We start from the raw sequence: 17,570 nt of genomic DNA, 5'->3' as shown, positions 1-17,570 counted from the left end.
TTATCAAAAGACCCTTCGATAACAAACTAGCGTCTTTATCCATTACCACGAAATTACTTTCAACCCAAGTTACTGAACGTTCGTCAGAAGTTGGAAAGCGAAAGGAACGCGGGCCTGATTGGCTCCCCACTCTATCTCAGTGCGTCTTACGTCCAGAGTGGGGATGGGCGGAGCCAAACGAACCACTCCCACTTGCCATCTTCTCGAGAACGCACAGTACAATCTTCGTAATCTTCTACTCGAAAGGGTGCTTTCGAAGAAGCTTTATTTTCAGTACAAACAAGTTCTGTGCACGTCAGAAATGTGTAGAATGAGGGATGAATTTTTAAAACCCTCTGACATATACTGTTTACATATACTAATTTAAGTGGGAAGCTTATCTTTTAATTACAACACTTAAATTTTTAATTTTAACACTTAAATTTTTGAACCCCTCGTTCGAGTGGATCGAGTCTGCACTAATTTTGGTAATGCTTATCGTAGCATGAATAAGTAACAAAGGACGATAACGACGGTTCGGCGTAAACAACTCTGTTAATTGAACGTAGTCGGTCGCTAATTTCATTGGGAGTTGCGGTGATTGATGAAGCCTGATTGCTGCTTTAACTGCACGAAGACCGAGTGCTTTGAAGACAGGCTGTATCAAACCCGGAGTGCTTCTATGAGTAGCTAGCCTGGCTGCAGACAGCTAACTAGAGGCTCGAGTGCGCCTGGTAATTCCTAACTACTAATTTCCAACTAAACAGTGGAAATCTTGTTGCACCCGCGGTTCGTTTATAACAACCGATCACCTTAATCGTGTTTCGTTCGAGCGTTCGAGACGATCTGAATTTGGATCGCTAAGCACTTTGGTTTCATTTCTGGGCACGGAGGTCGAAGAAATCTTTTCCATTTACATTTTCCACTTTCATCGACCGACCGAGAGAAATAAGTAAAACTCGATAAAACGAGTTCTCCGTTTCGTTGGTGTTTAAATAAACGGAACAAAAGGGGAGTTTCGTTAATTGGCGAGTAATCGATGGAAAATCAGAGAACGGTTCGGGTCGAAACGGTTCGGAAGGCAAAGCGAGTGGCGATCGAGGGTCGAAGAATAACAGGAATCCGTGAAAACTCGATCCGACTTTTCCCCAACCGGTAAGTTAAACAGAGTAATGGCGAATCGAAGCCGGGAACGAACCTTATTGTCCGCGTTTCAGGTGAACCGATCGGACTGTTCGCTTCTCGAGCGATTGATATTGATTTCTGATTAAAGCCCCATCGGCGCGAAGAAAGGTTAAGGACGATTCCCACGAAATGTCATGGCAATTTGCATTAATGCTCGATCGGGTTTCCTCCAGTCGTCTCTGAACGCGAAAGTGAAAATATCGATATATTTTTAGCGCCATTTGAAGACACGATGTTCTTGGATTACTCTCATTTCTTAATTATTTCCTCACAAGATACGCATTTTATGCAACATAAGAACTTCAAATTGATTTTTTCCCAGTTTATATTTTGAATTTTATCCACAGATTGTACAAGGAATTATTTATTTATTTGTTGCAAAAGTATATGGATTGTTTAGTAACAAATTTCCGTGGCTTAAATATTTCATAACGTTTAATAGGTGCAACCGTATATTTAAAGCATCGTTATTAAAATTAATAACTCGTCAAAATTACAATATCTCATTACATCTTAGAACACAAACGAGAACAACAATTAAAATAAAAAAGAAGAATCATTTTCACAGTTAACAGGTTTAAATATTCGAGAGGAAGCTGCGTTGCATCTCGCGAGACATCGAAGACGCCGAGTTTTCCGCGGGAAACGCGAACGGATCGCGTAAATCAGCGCCGTTTCGAAATACACGGAGGCAGAGTAATTACGAATTCCCCGCGGAATTAAACCTGAATAAGGGATTACATTCGCTCAGGTTGTCCGTCTACTCGAATGAATAATTTAATTAAAGCCGAAATTCTCCGTCGGTAACGCATACAACCGGGCCATTAGTTTATTTTAGATTTAAATTTCAAATCACGGCCGCAGAGGCCTCGGCGCGGACATGCAAATCGAAAATGCATACGAAGCGGCGCATCGTTCGTCGGATCGAGGTAAGAGACGAATTACGGGACAATTAACGGCTCGATCGATTTCTCGAACAATTCTCGCGACGTTTCCACGACAGTCGCGAACGATTCGCGTGAATTCCACGCGTACACATTAAATGTCCGATTATTTGGACTGGAAACTCTATTTGGGGTTCCTTCGAGTGACCCACGGTCAAATTTCGAGTGACCCACGGCGGGATCCAAGTGACCCACGGTCAAGTTTCGAGCGACCCACGGTGGGATTCAAATGCCCCACGGGCAGAGTTTCGAGTGTCCCACGGCAAATTTTGAATGACCTACGATGTGTTTCTAATGCCCCACGATGTATGTTTTAGTGATCTACCGTCAAGTTTCTAGTGACCCACGGTGGGAGCCATGCGACCCACGGTCAAGTTTCGAGTGACCCACGGTCAAGTTTCGAGTGGCCCACGGTCAAGTATCGAGTGACCCACGATGTGTGTTCTAGTGACCCACGGTGAGTTTCTAGTGACCCACGGTAAATTCCAAATGGCCCACCATAAGTTTTAAGCGATTCACGATGTGTTTTTCGCGACGATGGTACTCATATAGAATATTCACAGAGTCCTCGGTCTGGAAACTCGAATTTCAGAATTGTTTCGGGAAGAAACATTGCATACGTTGCGTTTAATACAACGCAACGCGGCCCAAGTCGCGCGAGACGTCTTGGAAACTTGCAGGGCTCGAGAAACTTTCCGTATTTGGGAAAATTCTTATCTCGAGAATCCGCGAATCACGAGAGACTGATTTTCAAATTCAGAAAACAATCCTAGGTTCGTGCTCGTAGCTTTTAATTTCCTATTTCGTCAGAGGTGCCATCGCCATCTTGAGATTGAATACGAGAAACGTTTGTTTCTCCAGGAAACCGCCGATACAGACGGTAGATCGTTAAGTCGCCGGGGTTGTTGGTAGCAAATATTTATACAGCGACGCGCCGGCTCGCTATTAAAAGTGAAACGGAAGCAGAGATCGCGGTAACGAAGTGCCGATCCCAGCTGCCGGGGAGTTTACGGGTACGCGAATAGTATGCAAAGGGAAAACACGAATAGAAAGAGGGCCGTTTGTACCCGTTGCCTTTTCTCTTTTGCGATTTTTCGCTACCGGGCGTCGGGGATTTAAATTCCCGCGAATTGCATTTGGAAAAGTGCGTCGCGCAAGGCCGATTTAACTGCTCCTGCTCCACGAGCTCTCCTTTGTGCGCTTCTTTCCAGTAAATGGCGTATCGAAAACTTTGGCGTCGACGAGCTGTCCGTTTCTTTCGCGTCAGAGAGGCTGGAATATTCGTACCTGATATAAATATCCTCCTATGATTCATTGCGTTATTCATTATTCGACAAACTACTTTTCTTTTTTAATGGTCATCTGGTTAAAGTTTGTGGATTGAGAATCGTACGATATTCAGTAAGACTGAATCTGAAATTTGTTTCTTAATTTTTAATCTTGCTAAAGATTTATAAATTTTATCTGAATTTATTTCCTGCATTATGGAGGATCCTATCACCTATGTAAATAGCGTGGCAATCAACATGTTAAAATATTTGTACTATATAGGAAAAGGTGGTCACTCGATCGCTTGTGAGAAAGTCAAGTCGGTGGCCCTCTGGTGGCGCAGAACAAATATAAACGAAGTAACAATCTTTCTTGGCGATACGAACCAATGATCGCCAACTTTATTTTGTTTCCAACACACCTGTTGCAACTTTCTGAACTTTCTGAACTTTCTTTCGATATCGTCAGGACTATCTTATTCGAGAATGTCATTATTGCTCTAATATTAACGCGTTGCTACCAGTTTTCTGTGTCTAGGGAAATTACAGCACAACAAATAGAAATATTCAATAGTTCGATATTATTAACACGTTGTAGGATCGAAGCGCCGGTCACCAGTGACCACCAATACCAGCCAACGTGTTAACACTAATTATAACCCGTTTCTCCAGTTTGCCTGTACAAGAATAGGTTTTACATCGTTTCGAGTTTTATATGCAGGAACCAGATGACCGGGAATTTGAACAGGACGCGCGGAAGTCACGTTTCAGTAACAAAGCGTCAGCCGGCGCGTTTTACATAATCGAACGTTCTACATTCATTGTTTATTGCACGACGATAAACGAAGGGCGTCTTGTATGCGAGCCAATGGAAACCTTATAATCCCACCGACGCTTTTCTATCGCCATTTTCCATCGATGGATCGTAAAGAGAAATTGCACGAGGATACAGTTCACGTACGACCGCGTGCATCATTTCAGCATCGCGCTCCGTTCGACGTGATTCGACGCCGTAAAAACCCTGGTGTAACCATGGTTTTCAATTGGCCAGCGTTTTATGGCGACAACACGAAATTACTATTCGAATTCGACGTTTAACACCATGGACAGTACTGGTTCCTCATCACGCTCGTTCCGTCGTAACTCTTAACTACGGTTAATAATTCAGAAAATCATTAAAAAGTTCGCAGAAGAGAGAAGTCGTATTTACGTCTTAATTTTTTAAACGGATACTTAGATTACACGGTGAATGTATTGCATGGATAAAGGAAAATCAATCCTGGGAACGAATGGCGAATCATATTGGGTCAGACGGTTCAGTCAGCCTTCGTAAAGCTTCGAGAGTAAGTAAAGATTAATCGATACTGTCTACATTCCCTTCGCCAAAGTGCCACATTCTTGTTGATCCGGGACGCTCCTTAAGTATATTTACACCCCCCTCCACACGGTAAATATTAATTTTAATTCTATTATACCGCTGATTTAAAACTGCTGTAATAGTCGAACAAACAAAATTCCAAGTCGACTAAATTCCCAGGAGTCGAACGTTCGATTGTCTCGAAAAATTCTTCGATAACTTCCCCACGGATCGACCGCTGAAATCGACGGGCGACTCGAGCCGAAATTCGCCTAACTTCTAACAGCATTATCCCCCAATTTCACTATCGGTTCGTCGAGGGTTTCGTCCATTAAATCGTTTTCGAAACTGAATTCGTCGTCCCTGCAGCGTGCCTTCTCGCGAAAGGAGGGCGGAAAAGTTGGATAATGAGACATCCGGTAGATGGCCGAAAGGCTATTGCCCGAAGAAATCATTTAATTACATCGCCGGAGCTTCTTTTCGTTCGTCGAGGAAGTCGATAAAGGTGGACGGGGGATTGGCGTGGGACACTTTGAAGCTTTTCACCGTTCGAGAAGAACAAGATCCCCCCACCCCGACCCTCCTCAACACAGATTAACCTTAATTAAAGTTCCGACCTTTTTTTCTCGCAACTTTGCTTTAAATACAAGTTGGCGTCGCGGTATCCGTGCACCGTAAAATACCATTTTCAACTTTGGAAAACGATTGACGTCTCTTTTGATATTCGTGGAATCTTCCAAAGAGCACATATTGATCTCTTGGAACTTCGTTGCTTCAATTTTAATCGATTAAGACTTATCTCGACTATTTTTCGCGCAGGTAATTCGCGAACAAGTTCGAAGCATTGTTCCTTGTTTCGTCGAAACACCTTGAACCTTGCAGAAGTTAAAAAATCGAAAGTTGGGTGCACGCCAAAATGAGATTTTCCTCGTTGTCAAGCAGCCTGTTGCCTACGAGATACTTATTGTTGGTGGAACTCGGTTAGGTTCGCTTTCACTTTTCCTGTGAGAACATTGCACGAGATATAAATCGTATAAATAGTGTTTAATCCCTAAAGAGAAATCAGAAGCATCGATAATTTGAAATCTACATATACTATCGTGTTATTTGGCCCTCGAAAGACCGAAAGTTATGAAAGTTTAAAGAGCACGATGCATAAAGAGAAGCAAGTATTCCCTGGGATGGTTCAAGTAGATGCCAATCGAACTTTAAACGTGTTTTCTTCGAAACTACATTTTTCGGAACGATGGCGGAGATAACTTGGACGTTAATAGTCCGATTGACTTCACCTATCGAGGAAACTTTCCCGTACAGTGTGTCAATAGTCCGGAACCGGGATTATACTTTTGTCTTTACGCGTTCTTGTACGACTAGGAAGTGAATTCTTCTCCAAAAGTGTCGAATTTTTCTTTAGAACGCCGCCATTTTGTCAATTTATTTATTTCTCAATTCGATCAGTAATGGTTCTTCCCCCTATGGAGAAGTTAAATTGAAGAAGACTAGTGTTTAAAATTCTGAAAATTGGCTCATTAAATAGAAAGAAGACACCTCCAGGCTTTATGTCATATTTATGATTCGAAAGAGCAATAAATCTACTCTCTGACGTAGGATTTATTATTTATAACAAAGATGCTTGTAGGTTTGTTTGTGAGTGATTTCCCTGTGGTCAGCGCTGTGGGTGGTAAAACGCCTAACTCTGTAAAGGGAAAATAGTTCCTCTTCTTGATTCTAGATCGCGCCTTTGAACGCTGTGCCGACACTGCAGGTACCTTTGTTCGCGTTAAAAATTTCATAAATCAGTCGCGATACGTTGGAACTGACTCGATAAGCGATAAGCTTCAAACGACACAGGATAAGAAAATAAATTGCAATTCATCTTAAGTCACGACTAAATCCCTGTGAATTTCGAGTGACCCACGTCGAGTCTCGAATGACCCACGGTCAAGTTTCAAGTGACCCACACCGAGTCTCGAATGACCCACAGTCAAGTTTCGAATGCCCCACGTCGAGTCTCAAATGCCCCACAACCAAGTTTCGAGTGCCCCACGTCGAGTCTCGAATGACCCACAGACAAGTTTGAAGTGACCCATGTCGAGTCTCGAATGGCCCACAGTCAAGTTTCGTCGAGTGCCCCACAGTCAAGTTTTGAGTGACCCACGACGAATTTCAAATGACCCACGATAAGTTTTAAGCGAATCGCGATGTATTTTTTGTGGCGACGATACTCGTATAGACTTCTCACTCGATTCTCGGTGTCTACCTACGCGAGGAACATAGTTCAAATGGAAACTCCACGAGAAGGTTTTAATAGAAACGTCCACGCTCGTCGAGGGGAGTGTATCAGTGAATATTTTTCTTTCCGGTTGGCGAATGTTGAGTAACGTTGCACGGCGAACGAGCTGAGGGATAGGAGACGAAATCGGTTGCGAACGGAACGGGCCACGGGGGCGGGGGCGGGGGGGGGTGGGGAGCGGAAAGAGGACGTTGTCCTCGTGAAAGGGTTACCACGTTACCTCCCTCCGGACTCGTGACGTCAGAAGTGGGTGTGTTACGTCAGTAGTGCGGCAGACTGTGTGGACTCCGGTGGAGGGGGGATGGTAACGGTGGCTGCAAAAGGGGATGCAGGCGGTCCGTACGGCGGGGCAAGGGCTGACACGAAATAAGGTCGGCCACCCCGGATTTCATTCATCAGTCACAGTCCACGGTAGCTGGAGCTAACTGGATTAATCCTCCGCAGTTGTCAGGCCTGTCTCGGCTACAAAACCGAAATCGGAATCTGCGGATCGATCCGCGAGACGGCGGACAATACGCGCGCGCGTAAAGCTCACGATTTGGCTCACCACCGCCTCGAAGAATCAACCACGAATTTACAAAGGAATCTCACGGCTGGATTAAACCTTCAAGCTTGATATCGTTCCGGAAAGAAGGAACTTTTCTATCCCAGTACGAATTTTCAATCGATTCTGTACCGTACTATTGTTATTTCACGGTTTTTAGAAAAGCAAGATGGCGGCTAACTGATTGTGCACAAATTATTCTTCAAACATATAAATATTATATAAATATATTATACATTATATTATATAAATATTATATGTTTGAAGAATAATTTGGAATTAGATCGCGCGTCAATGGGTTAGGCGCCATCTTGCTTTTTTAAAAACTGTGAAATAACAATTGTACGGTACAGAATCGATTGAAAATTTGTACCGGGATAGAATATAGATAGAAACATATAATATTTACATGTTTGAACGTGAAAATCTGTTGATTTTAATAAGACTCGATGAAGGAGTCATTATTGTAATCAAAAAGTGAGGATTATATCAGATTGCCAGAGTATTTATCGAATCGTTTTACTGTCCAAGTTTCTTCTGCTTTGTCGTCGGTATAATGTTGGGGTCGAGGCGTAGAATCTGTTGAACGCGTCTTAGCTTCGAACCCGAGCTTTTTGCGTCGCGATTTCGTTAAACGCCGCCGACAAAAACGTTTACACGGGCCCCGGCAAAAACAAAGGCTCCTCACGGTAATCGAATTTTCACGCAGCCTCGCGAATAGATACCCCCTGATAGGAGTTCTTGCACGGGTCCTGTCCATTTTCTTTCACTCGCCAGCGATCCAGCGCCAAATTGGCTCGTTAAGCTTCCCTCGCGATGCATCCAACGCGATTCCTCTTTGTCCACCACCCCCCCCCCACCGATCGAATGTTTCCTACTCGATAATTGGGCAAGATATCAAATGCGTTTCTCTGCCAGGAAGCGAAATATCATCCCCCTTTTATCGTTCTATCAAAATAAGGTAAAAGTTCGTGATTAAAATTTTTCCTAAATTTTCTAAAATCCTTTTGATAAAATGTACCATTTTTTTGACACTTCCATCATCGAAATAAAATAACTGCACATTTTTAATTGCTAGAACATCGCGGATTTTTCGAGCCAAGTAGAATGAATCGCGATATGGTCAGACGAATCCTTCGATGAATACAACATGATTTATTCTCCGATTGTTATTCCAAGACGAAACCAAACTGTAATTTCGTATGCACGGGGAACCCCCCTCTCGGAAAATTGCTGGAAATTCTTTCGATGGGAATGAATTTAATGAATTTTTCACCGGGGCTCTTTCGAAGGGGGAAAAGCAACAATTTTTAAAAATTTGCAACATTTTAGCGGCGCGTTACGCGCGAATGGGAACGAAAAGCCTCCGGCTTTTGTGCGGCGTAAAATTTTTACAAAAGATAGAAGCGGCGACACGTCGTAAAAATGCGAGCTGCTCGGTGCTCGCGTTTTGTAGAAATATTGGAGTTACGACGACCCGTGTAAACGTGAAACGCGTCAGCCCGACGAACATAATGCGCATATGCGCTCGTCGTTATTAATATCTGTCCATTCCGCGTCAGTTTCGACCTCCATTTTTCATTTAATAATCGTCTCTTTCGTTTGTTATCTACAGAAATGTTTCAGAAGCTATCGGGATATCTAGCATTTGTTATTAATTACTTCGATTTTTAATGCACCGTTTCGTGGATGATCCTCGAGTTTCCGGAGATATTAAAAATGCAATATTTCGAAGAGTAGCTTGGGAATATAACGTATATCGAAGATAACTTTCGAAGTTTGAAGACCTTAACCCTTCGTTCGTCGCTTTCAGTGCCTCTCCCGGTGTACCAGAAACCATTTTATTCCATTTACGCGAAAGTTTCTCTGACAGCTGTCTTTGCTATTGAAGAACCTCTACGCTCCCGCTTGAACCTGTTTTGAACAGGGTCACGGAGGAAGATGCTATTGTATCTGAGAGGATTTCACATAAAACTACCAGACAATGTTCCAAACGCGTGGGTGTCGATTACATGGAACTGCGAGGCATTTCAGATCGTTTCAAGATTCACTTTCTGCATTTTAACACACTCATCCAACTATAATTTTCTAATAAAAATGTTAGAGAATTGAAAATCACAGAAAACCACACGATTAAAATTCAATGGGCTTCCATATCTGTTGGAATGTTCAAAATTTAGCGCCATTCAAAAGAATTCGTGAGCTCTTATGTTTTCGTTTTTGTACGGTATGCGGCGCGACAGTCGAATGTGTGTGACTTGGTTTTTGGCTGTGCCGTATGCACCCAATGCTATTTTGTAAGAATTAATAAATAAAATACCTTTGTTACTCAAGAAATCTATCAATATCAAAATATACAATCATTCAGGGTCGATAAAACATGAATTTAAAAAATGCCCCAAAAAATCATTGCAACCGTGCATCGTTCAGTGAACAAAAGGGTCCCAGAAACACAATAGAATTTTGATAGGTAAATTGAATAGGAGCGTTGTAATCGATAAACCAAACAACCGCGCGCATAGCGATTTAACTCGTGAAACAGGTTCGATTCAAATTTTCTAACAAAAGGGACAGATAATGCGAACGATCATGGTGGATTTTACGACGCTGCAACAGCATTCCGCAAGCCTCGATACTTTCCTACGATGGTTCGCGTTTTCGACGTGCATGATCTATGCCTGAATATCGCGTGCATGCTTGCCAGTGTTCCCTGTATATTCGCGGTAATTCCGTTTCTGGCACGTTTCGGCCGATATATTTACCCCTCGTGCACCCTCGAATACGTATTACTGCTGTTCCGTGACTTCCAGCCACATCGCGACTCTAGACTCTACTTCCGGCCACCCCCTTTTCAACCCTGCACGCGCTCATGCGAATACGCTCCAAGAAACGGACATTTTTTTCATGGGATCAATTTTCCAACGATCTTTACTTCGACTAATTTCCACGTGACGATCCCTTAATTTTGTAACATATCTCGAAATTTTCCATTTTTAACACTAGAACTACCAAACCAGTCAAAATGACACATTTGTAATTTCTAATGAAAGCTGTAAAAAATTTACTCGACTGAATTTTTGGAAATTTATATAATAAACACTTATTTCCATTGCATTATACATTTCTTCACCCACCTGTCGTTTCAATATCCTTGGTACAAATAAACACACTATAATTGTCGGTAGTTCTAGTGTTAAATAGAATTTTTGGTGATGCATCAAGACTTTGATTAAAAGATTATCAGAATTTATATGATTCTCTCAGAAAACAAATTTTAAATTATTCTAAATGCAAGATAAACTTCAATTTTATATTATATCAATTTTTCAACCCCTACAGAAGAGGGCTCTTTGCTGGTATATTGCAAAAAATCCTCCATTTCTACTTGCTAATCTTGTAAAAATTATATTTTTATGGTTCTCTCAGGGGAAAAATTTTAAGCAATTCTGAATGCAAGACAAACTTCAAATTTATATTATATTACTTTCTCAACCCCTAGAGAGAAGATATCTTAGCTGTTAGGTGCCAAAAAATTCTTTATTTTTACTTGCTAAGCTTATAAAAACTATACTTTTATCTTTAAATAGAATTTTTGATATTGCATCAAGACTTTGATTAAAAGATTATCAGAATTTATATGATTCTCTCAGGGAACAAATTTTAAATGATTCTAAATGCAGAACAAACTTCAAGATATCAATTTTTCAACCCCTACAAAAACGACGTATTTTTATTAAACAGTAATAGTACCTTTCAAAATTAATCTAGTATATATTAATATTATAAAGTATATATAAAATATATCAATATTATTAATATTATAAAGTATATATAAAATATATTAATATTATTAATATTATAAAGTATATATCAAATATATCAATATTATTAATATTATAAAGTATACATCAAATATATTAATATTATTAATATTATAAAGTATATATAAAATATATCAATATTATTAATATTATAAAGTATACATAAAATATATTAATATCATTAATATTATAATACATTAATAGTACAAAGAAAATATAATAACGACGTATTATTACAAGTTAAAGAATTTACTAGAAAAAAGATGTCTGACGAATATCAACGCTGGTCACGGAATCTCCCGCGCGTTTGTTTCCATCGTTTCGAACGTTCCGCGGAATCGTGTTTCATTCTTACGATAATTCTTGGATATTTCACGTAACGTATCAGTATTCGAAAGAGTGGGTGACATTGTTTATACCGTGCATACCTTGATATCCTCCGTTTCCACGATTGCGCCCGCCGAATACGTTTTCGTTCCGCGATATCGAGGAGTTATATCGGAAACCGGAAGCGGGGTTAGCGTTGCGGATATTAAGGCGTTCGCATCTGCGGCTGATTCGACTATGTATGGAGGGTATGCGGCAGAGACCCGTCGTAATGTTGCTTATGAAACTCGATAAATGCACATGAAACATTCATGGCCGCGAACATACCAAACGCTCTATACATTTTCAATCCGACGATTTTTACGGACAACTCGAAACTAACAGCCAATAAATCCCAGACTCTCCGAACGCTTCCTACGTTATACATTACTGGTTAACCCCCCTCACATCGATAATTCATAAAATATACTAATAATAATTAATCAATATTATCGTTTGTTATCCTTTGTAAAACATCATTGCCAATAATAATTAATCACGAGACATTTTTCCCTTGCAATGTTCCGGAAGATGTCGTCTTTTTGCACCATTTTTCCTCTCAATATTGTTGCTTGTTCCTCTCGTGAAACATCATTGCCAATAATAATTAATCGCAAGACATTTTTCCGCTGCAATATTCTCGAGCGACGTCGTCTTTTTGAGACGTTTTTCCTCGCAATATTATTGTTTGCTGCCTTCTGCGCGTCGTACGCAGTAAAAGTCAGCATCGGGACGTTGAAATTTACAAGTATCGCCGAGAGTCGCGTCATAATCTACAAACGTCGCCCTTAAACGAGCTCTCGTAATTTCGAGGGCAGCAGTCTAGTCGTTTCGCGAACGTTAGAAGCACTTTATCAGCGCACAAAAGCCGATTACAGCTTTCAGTAACTCAGCCTGCACAGGGGGTCCGGCCTGCGTAGATCTAAACGGTGTCGTTTCAGTTGCCGGAAGTTTTCACGAGCGGGCTCGTTTCGCCGTTTACGCGCCGCTTGTTCGCCTCGAACTCGAACAACGGCGCAACGCAAACAATTGTTTCCTCTAATGCGCCGGTGTGCTTTTCAATCGGTGAAACGAGCCAAATTCAACCATTTTACCCCTTTTCCCATCAATCGAGTTCTTAATTCCGAAAACTTAGTTTTATAAACAAGGTCTACAGTCAAATTATTATTAATTTTGTATGCTCCAAAGAATTTAACTACGTTTCTGATTCTACGGAATAATTACCAATTTTTTGAGAAATATGTGCCACGTTTAATTACGAAGCTCTCGAGATACCAACACTGCAATCTCTTGAATATTCTCGACGCCATTAGACATTCACACAAGATGTCTCACGTTTGTGACGCTGTCTGACTTCTCCAAAGCTTTCGACGGGCTTGATGACCTGCGGATTGCTGAACTGCGGGCCTTTGACTCGTCAATCTCCACTCTGCGGCCGCGTCCATACGTAATTAATCGCATCCAGCAGGAAGTGACCAATGACAGTGCTCCTCGATCCTCATCCGTTCGTTCGATTGCACCTGGAACACCGCTAGAGGGCCATCGAGCTCTCTTGGGCCTCTGCAGAGTGTTCGAGGATTCATATTACAGCTTCAAGGAAACGTAATTTGCCACGGTGGTCACCGGTGACCGGCATTTTGAAGAATTCTAATGTTAGTAAAATTCTAAATAACGCTACTTCGATTCGAAACTATCGAATATTTCTATTTTTCACGCTGTAATTCGAACGAATCGATCAAGACATCTTTGACGCGGTTTAAACACGGTTCCTTATTTTTAGCAGATTTGTGGCGTCGCCTCCCATGCCCGCCACCAGAGGGGTCGCGCTCTCACAAGCGCTCTCACGACCCCTCGGTTGCTTATATATACATTCCTCGAACGACTTCCCAATATCCACAATTCAAGCACTCAGACTGCAGGAAGACATTGCGCTAGAAGTGAAGAAGAACAGATCGGTGGCTCTAGTCCTACTAGACCTCCAGAAGGCCTTCGATACCGTCTGGCACAATGGGCTCCTGCTCAAACTACAGCACATAAACCTCCCCAAACACCTAATCAAGATAACTCGAAGCTTCCTATCCAACAGAACAATGACAGTAAACCACAACGCCACGAAATCCACACCCAGATCACTACACATAGGAGTCCTTTAAGGGTCAGTCCTCGGCCTCATACTATTTAACATTATACATAAATGATATCCCCAAAAATCACAACACTAAACTAGCACTCTACGCCGACGACACTGCAGTCTACTCCTCCTCATGGGCTCGAAATCAAGTGGTAAAATACGCTCAAGACCACCTTAAGAGCATCCATCAATTCACGCAGACCTGGAAGCTTACCATAAACCCTTCCAAAACAGAAGCAATCCCAAAAAAAGCTTCCCAATATCGCAGTTGTCTAAGGCAGGGCCCTTACTGATGAGTCCACTAGCAGGCCCCGATGAAACGCCCCCTCCTTTCCTTTTCACGTCTTCTACGATTCTCACGAGATCTTAACCTCAGCCAGTAGCGCCACAGGATTCGTTGTTAACAATAGCGACCCTGACATCGAGTTAGGAGTTCAAATAATCGAGTCTGTTCGAGTTGGCCCACATCCTCGAAGCGTCCCAATTAAGAGGAGCGCCCGGAAACATCGGCAATCTCGCACGCCCCGGAACACCTTCGTCGCAAACTTTCCGCGCGAAATTACGGAAAACTTGTCTCGTCCGGGACAGCACGTTCGGCAAATCGAGGATCCATTGGCCCACGGGTCGGTCGGGGAGGACGATAAATACCTGTCCACGGGGAACGAAGTTAATTCTCCCCCCACCTTTCGCGATCCCACTTCTTCCTCTAATCAAACAAACTCGTTTGTCCAACGGCAGAAAGGAGGCGTCCCGTGAAAAACGATGACGGATGCGTCGCTGCTTCAGCCAGCTTGCACGATCCCCGCGAATTCGAATCCCCAACCCCCCTCCCGTTTTTCCCCCGTCTCGTTTCCTGACGACCGGGACGGATTCAGCGTCAGCAGTCGCAGTTTTACGGATCAAACAGAATCGAATCGCCCGCCATTGTCCTTCTGGAGCTGCGTTAAACGATCTGTTGTATCGGGAAGGACCGCAACCTGTCCGCCATTCGAGTGAAACGACTGGGGACGGTTTGTTTCGATGCTTTTGGGATTATATATTTGCATATTTTGCGAAGAACATTTAAATATTTTCTATAGAATCGGAAAATTGTGGGAACAATGTCGTGTCTTTGATGTCACTCGGTAGATTTTTAAGTTTAGCACTTTAGGTTTCTCTCATTATAAATTCTTAGAATTTCTGCATATTCTTCATCAAAATATGCGTTGTTTGCATCTTGAAACATTGAAATCCTCCAATCCGTTCAGAAGTTATGATGTTTTACACATATTCATGAAATTTTAAGGGAATCATTCAGATATTGGTCAGACATTGTACTTTCGGTAAGGAATTTTTTTCTCGAAAATGCGCAGGATTTCATGGATATGTCTATTCACCAAAAATGATTGTAATTGATCCCCTCAACTGAAAATAATTTTTCCAAAACGATTTGAAATATTTTTTTCTCGCCGAAAAATTTCACATCTTCTCGAATTTTTTTCTCGAAAGTGGAGAGGATTTCGGGGGTAGGTCTATTCACCAAAAATGATTGCAATTGATCCCTGCAACTGAAAATAATTTTTTCAGAACGATTTGAAACTTTTCAATTTCGTCGAAAAATTTAGGCCTACCTACCCCCTGTCGATTTTTCTCAAAAATTCGTTTTTCATTTCTTCACTCATTACTAATACTTGTTTGTAGATATCTATAGGCTCTACTTCAAGAATAAATTTCAATGAATTCCATTCACTATTGTAGGAGCTATGGTCGTTTGAAATTTCGACCACGTTTATGGGGTTTTTGTATCTTTACGGTGTTAAGAAGCAACTTTTCCAATATTCTTAGAATTTCTACATATTCTATATCAAAATACGCGTTGTTTGCCTGTTGAAAAATTAAAATCGTCCAACCCATTCAGAAGTTATGATGTTTTAAACCTACGTATGAAATTTCAGGGAAACATATCAATGGCATGGTCAGACATCAGATTTTCGGTAAGGAATTTTTTTCTCGAAAATGCGTAGGAATTCGGGGGTATGTCTATTCACCAAAAATGATTGTAATTGACCCCTGCAACTGAAAATAATTTTTCCAGAATGATTTCAAATATTTTTTTTTCGCCGAAAAATTTAGGCATCTACCCCCTGCCGTTTTTCCTTAAAAAATCGTTTTTCATTTTTAATCATTTTGTTCGACGCCCTACAGAAAAGTTGTCTAATAGTTTTCTGTAGGTGCACATGAGCTATGCTGCAGAAAAAAGTTTCATTTAAATATATTAACTATTGTAGGAGTTATGGTAATTTGAAAATTGGACCATTTCTATGGGGGTTTTCTCACTTTATGGGTTCAAGGAACAACTTTTCGTATATTTTTAGAGTTTCCACATATTCCTCACCAAAATACGCGTTGTTCGCCTCTTGAAACTGTATAATCCCTCAATCTGTTCAAGAGTTATAACATTTTAAAAGAACCATTTCTGGTCAGACAGCATACTTTCAGTAAAGAATTTTTTTTCTCGAAAGTGCGTAAGATTTCGGGGGTATGTGTAATGACCAAAAATGATCATAATTGACCCCTGTAACTAAAAATAATTTTTCCAGAATGATTCGAAATTTTACAAATTCGTTGAAAAAGTTCTGCACCAATCCAGGGGTGACTCGAACGCTTGCGAGAGAGACAAGGGCGTAGCTCCCTAGCGGCGACTGCCCGAAACTCGCCACAGGTTTTTTCGTACCACACTCACGCCCCGATATCATTAGTCAACGCTCTATCGTCGACCACCGTTTCCACAATCCTAGACGCGACTATGTATCGGTTAATAATTTAGTTGCAAAGCTCGTAGATCATAGCGGCGAAATATAATCAGGGAAACGAGCGACGGTTGTTCGATACGCACGATGGAGCGCGATTATTGCGGAAACGGGAGCCTCGACCACCTGAACGCACGGTCGTTTGACTCGTACGCATGGACGACGCGGGCTGCGATTGGAAAAATATTCGTTTGTATCCTCCTTGTATCGACGACCACCGCGACGCGGCAGGGAGGGGGGAATGATTGGAAAAGTTTACTGCTCCACGGTCGATGGCGTCCACGGATGCGCGAATGGACAACGAGAGTTGTACGAGTTTTATGCCATAAAGTATGAGTTCGGTGCTGGCGGGGACGCGTCGACCCGAACGAATTTGTTCGCCGCCGGTATCCATGTTTTATGCGACCCTTAGAAACCCGTATGAATTATATCCTCCAAACTACGTAACAACTTACGAAAATCCACGCAAGATTCAACAGTTCGAAAGTCCATTTCGCGGTGGCGATAATGAACCAGTTCACGGAGCGCTTTCGTATGCAAAGACTGTTTGTGCCTGCGTAGATTTCTTCGGGGACTCCCCGTGTCTGTTCAAATTTAATCCACGCTCGAGACAAGGGGGCGGAGAATCATACAGCAAGCGGGACAGTTCTCGCGGAGCCACAGGTGCGCATCTTTTGAACGGAAGTGCCAGCTGGCAAGGTGTGAAAGTAGTCGGGGAAACTGAAGGGCCAATCGAGTTTGATCCGATTATAGGTGATCCGGGACATAGACGTGCGTGATTGGATCTTAAATGTCCTCTCCACAAACGTGAGTTTAGTTTCCTGCAGCTTTAAGGGGACTCGGCCAGATAAAACATAGATCGATGTTATCGAGACAGGATGGATAAAATAAAG

The 17,570-nt window shown here is 41.9% G+C and overlaps 1 protein-coding gene across 2 annotated transcripts in view; it reads right to left on the bottom strand.

Moving 5' to 3' along the window:
* LOC122404561 (dipeptidyl aminopeptidase-like protein 6) overlaps positions 1–17,570 on the bottom strand; it is a 205,773-nt gene that overhangs the window by 50,488 nt on the left and 137,715 nt on the right. The gene's annotated exons all lie outside the window — the stretch shown is intronic.

Source organism: Colletes gigas, unplaced genomic scaffold (genome assembly GCF_013123115.1).
Source record: "Colletes gigas isolate AHSC1104 unplaced genomic scaffold, ASM1312311v1 Colletes_gigas_Sc00003, whole genome shotgun sequence".
NCBI classification, from domain to species: Eukaryota; Metazoa; Arthropoda; class Insecta; order Hymenoptera; family Colletidae; genus Colletes; species Colletes gigas.
The sequence above is the reverse complement of the archived record's forward strand: the minus strand, read 5'-3'. Positions and strand labels throughout refer to the sequence as shown.